This window comes from Pipistrellus hanaki (assembly GCF_964339955.1).
Source record: "Pipistrellus hanaki genome assembly, chromosome: 3".
Classification (NCBI taxonomy): domain Eukaryota; kingdom Metazoa; phylum Chordata; class Mammalia; order Chiroptera; family Vespertilionidae; genus Pipistrellus; species Pipistrellus hanaki.
The window spans coordinates 187,334,275-187,338,256 of NC_140505.1; the positions used below are offsets into that span (position 1 = coordinate 187,334,275).

General features: G+C 56.0%; 1 long non-coding RNA gene across 1 annotated transcript; it reads left to right on the plus strand.

The window, feature by feature from the left end:
* Nucleotides 1–468: 468 nt before the first annotated feature.
* LOC311620109 lies at nt 469–3,540 on the plus strand. The gene is made up of 3 exons (XR_014794635.1): nt 469–1,777; nt 1,997–2,061; nt 3,486–3,540. It is a non-coding gene; the product is annotated as an uncharacterized lncRNA (long non-coding RNA).
* The last annotated feature ends 442 nt before the right edge of the window (nt 3,541–3,982 follow it).

The following is a 3,982-nucleotide window of genomic DNA, read 5'->3' on the forward strand; positions in this document are numbered from 1 at the left end:
CCCAGTTTAGGCATCTACTTCTTTTTTTTAAATCCTCACCTGAGGATATTTTCCCGTGTTTTTTGTTTTGTTTTGTTTTTTTGTTTGTTTTGTTTTGTTTTTAGAGAGAGGGAAAGACAGAGAAATATCAGTGTGAGAGAAACACATGGATTGGGTGCCTCCTGCATGCGCCCCAACCAGGGCCCGGGCTGGGGAGGAGCCTGCAACTGAGGTAGGTGCCCTTGACCAGAATCGAACCTGGGACCCTTTGGTTCACAAGATGATGCTCTATCCACTGAGCCAAACTGGCCAGGGAAGCTTCTTTTAAAAAGTTTTTATAGCCAAAACTGGTTTTGCTCAGAGTGTCGGTCTGCGGACTGAAAGGTCCCAGGTTCGATTCCGGTCAAGGGCATGTACCTTGGTTGCAGGCACATCCCCGGTAGGGGGTGTGTACTGAGGATCAAACCTGCAATCCTAACATGTGCCCTTACCAGGAATTGAACCCAGGACCCTTTAGTCTACAGGCCGACGCTCTACTCACTGAGCTAAATCTGCTAGGGCAAAAGTTCTACCCTCTTTAAGCCAGCGTTCATTCAGTGTTTTCATAACTCACAGACCTTCTTAAAATAGAAGGGGCGTGCGATCCAGGATGTAGCAGCCGGGCCAGTCCCCAGGGCCCCTCCCAGTCCTGCAAGTCCATGATTCGTGGTGGGAGAGGGGTGGCTGGGCCGAGGGCTTCCAGCAGTTTCTAGGCCCTGGACCGAAGGCTGGTCTGTTTCTCTTCTCTTCACGTGGACTATTTCCCTCAACCTCGGCGCTGACCTTCCGTGACGGAGCTGGGCGGGGCCGCGCTTCAAACCCACATGGAAAGCAAGGAGCGTGTGCAGACGAGTCTTCCTTTCGGAGCCTCTGGAAACAGGACAGTTTATGACCGTTTGGCAGCGGCCAGAAATGCACTTTGCAAAATGCTGTTTTTGTGTGTGTGGTTTTGTGTGTTTTCTTTTCCCCCATCTTTACCAAAACATCATGGAGTCATTTGTGTGTATTTTTCCGACTGATTTTTCTTTTTCTTTTAAAAGTCTTTGTTTTCCTGGCAGGGCTAGGACGTGGAGTTTCCTGGTGGAAAAATATTCACGTTTATTTGGCTTCTCTGGGACGGAAGCAGATGGGGAGACCCAGGGGCTGGGGGACAGAAGCAGAGTGGAGCTGTGGCTAGGGATGGGCCTGACCTCGCCAAGGTGAGGCCGGGCAGAGGCGGAAGGAGAGAGCGGTGGCAGGCAGCGTGGCTGAGGACAGAGGGCTGAGGCCGAGCCTGGAGCGGCTGCAGGGACACAGCCTGGAGGCCAGGCTGCTCGTGGACGGGGTGTTACTGTCCATGGGCACACGCCTCCTGTGCCTCACCCGAGGAGTTGGGAGTCAGATCGGCCAAACAGGAAAAGCAGAAATTGGCAGTCCTGGCCAGTTTGGCTCAGTGGATAGAGCATCGGTCCACAGACTGACAGCTTGTGGGTTCAGTTCTGATCAAGGGCACGCACCTCAGTTGCAGACTTGATCCCTGGCCCCAGTTGGGACAGGTGTGGGAGGCAACCAATCGCTGTGTCCCTCTCACATCGATGCTTCTCTCTGCCTATCTCTCCCTCCTTCCCACTCTCTGAAAATCCGAGGAGAAAGTGACCTCTGGTGAGGAGGAACACCCACCACACAAAGGCCGACGTTGGAATGACCTAACCAAATGGGTCATCCTGATGGAGATGTTGCTTCGAAATCTTGCAGAGTCAACAAAGCCGCTCCTCAAAGGGTGAGTGTGAGAACTGAGTTAAACATGTACGTAAGTGCTGACAGTAGTGCCTGGCTGAGAAAAAGGGCTCAAAAAAATTAGTCTCTACTGCCTTCATCACCATCATCATCACCATAATCATCATCACCATTATTTTTAATCATCACCATCACCACCATCATTTTTAATCATCATCATCATCAACATCATCATCAATTTCCCCCTGTTGTTTCCTCCCAGACTCCAGGAGAATGAACTCTTCCTGAATACAGTAGCTTGTATGGAAAATCCTATATAATAAAGAGGTAATATGCAAATTGATCCTCACACCCTTGTGTCACAAGATGGCCACCACAAGATGGCCGGCAGGGGAGGGCAGTTGGGGGCAACCAGGCCTGCAGGGGATGGCAGTTGGTGGTGATTGGGCCAGCAGGGGAGCAGTTAGGGGTGATCAGGCTGGCAGACAGAGTGGTTAGGGGCAATCAGGCAGCCAGGCAGTGAGACATCCCCCAGGGGGTCCCAGATTGGAGAGGGTGCAGGTTGGGCTGAGGGACCCCCCCCCCCCCCGTGCATGAATTTTGTGCGCCAGGTCTCTAGTAATAGAATAATTAATAATAATATAAGAATATACTCTGTGTTTCACTATAAACCTTCCTTTGCCTCATGCTGTATTTAAGCTTAGAGAGGGTCACATCTTGGGCCTTTAGACCAAGCTGGGGTCAAACCTGATGTCCCCCCCCCCCCCAACCCCCAGCCCCCGGCCCTGCTCTGCAGCTGGAGAGCTCAGTAGTGTGGACTTCACCCACAACCCCGCGGGGACTCTCCCGGGGCAGAGCGGGCCTTTATTAAGCGCCAAGATGCCCAGAAACAGCGGCAGGACCCCCTGAAGACGCAGCTGGGAGGCCGCACGTAGAAAGACGGGGTTCTGCCACAGCGGCAGCCATGCCGGCACCGAGTCTGAGACCAGCACGACTCGGAACAGAGCACACAGGCAGGAGCCATGACGACACCCGGGGCGGTCACCCACGGAATTTTTCTTTCCGATTCCCGGACCTCGAAGTGAGAGGGCGTGCAGCGTGCCCGGAACAATGGCTCCACTGAGCTGAAGGCCGAGCCGGAGCCGCCTCTCAGCACTCTGCCTCCTAGCTCGTCCGCTGAGCCAGAACAGAGGAGCGTGCACTATATTTAAACGAATAACATTACCGAGACGCCAGATCATCTGCCTCGCTTTTCCATGCCCTCCCCGCGTTGTGCAATCCTCACCACTGCGTTCAGAACCTCTCCGCCGCTCCTTAGCAAGCCCCCCCTGGCAGCCAGGCCTGCCTCCTTTCCCATGGACAAGCCCCCCCTGGCAGCCAGGCCTGCCTCCTTTCCCATGGACAAGCCCCCCCTGGCAGCCAGGCCTGCCTCCTTTCCCATGGACAAGCCCCCCTGGCAGCCAGGCCTGCCTCCTTTCCCATGGACAAGCCCCCCCTGGCAGCCAGGCCTGCCCTCCTCCACAGAGCCGTCTCTCAGAGCATTTCACATCCACGGAATCGCACACGTGGCCTTTTCCGGCCAGCTCTCTCACTGAGCACGTTCATCCGTGTGGTAACATGTATCTGTACTCCCTTTTCATTCTTCTTTTTATTTTAAAAATATTTTTATTGATTTCAGAGAGGAAGGGAGAGGGAGAGAGAGAGAGAAACATCCCTCCCCCCTTGCGGTCTGTCTGACTGTTTGTGTGCAGGTTACTGACGCACGCGGACCCTCAGCGGAGACCAGCGAGACCCGCTCAGCAGCGCCCCGCCCCGCCCCAGACAGAAAAACAGGACCAGAGCCGAGGCCCCTCCAGGCCAGCCACGGCCCTGACTCCCACACCGGCCCTGACCTCCCACGCCCGCAGGACTGCCTGCCCGGAGCCTCACACAGGCTGGCCTCGCCGTGGTGGGGTGGATGCTGGGATGTCATCCAGGCTCCCTCCGGGGAGGAGTGATTCCCCAGCTGCTGGGGCTGAAGGGCGGCCTTGCCTGAGGTCCTGTCTGCCTCCAGGGACAGCCTGTGCCCCTGACTCATCAATGGCTAACAGGCCCTGCCCCTTGCGCAACTCGAGCAACTCCAGGCCCACCACGGGGGGCGCTCAGGGTGCCCTCCCAGCTGCGGGCCCTCTGACTCACTTCCTGCAAATGCCGGGCAGCGCAGTTACCCGTGCCCGGGAGCTCCCCCAGCCGCAGCGGGTGCTGCCCC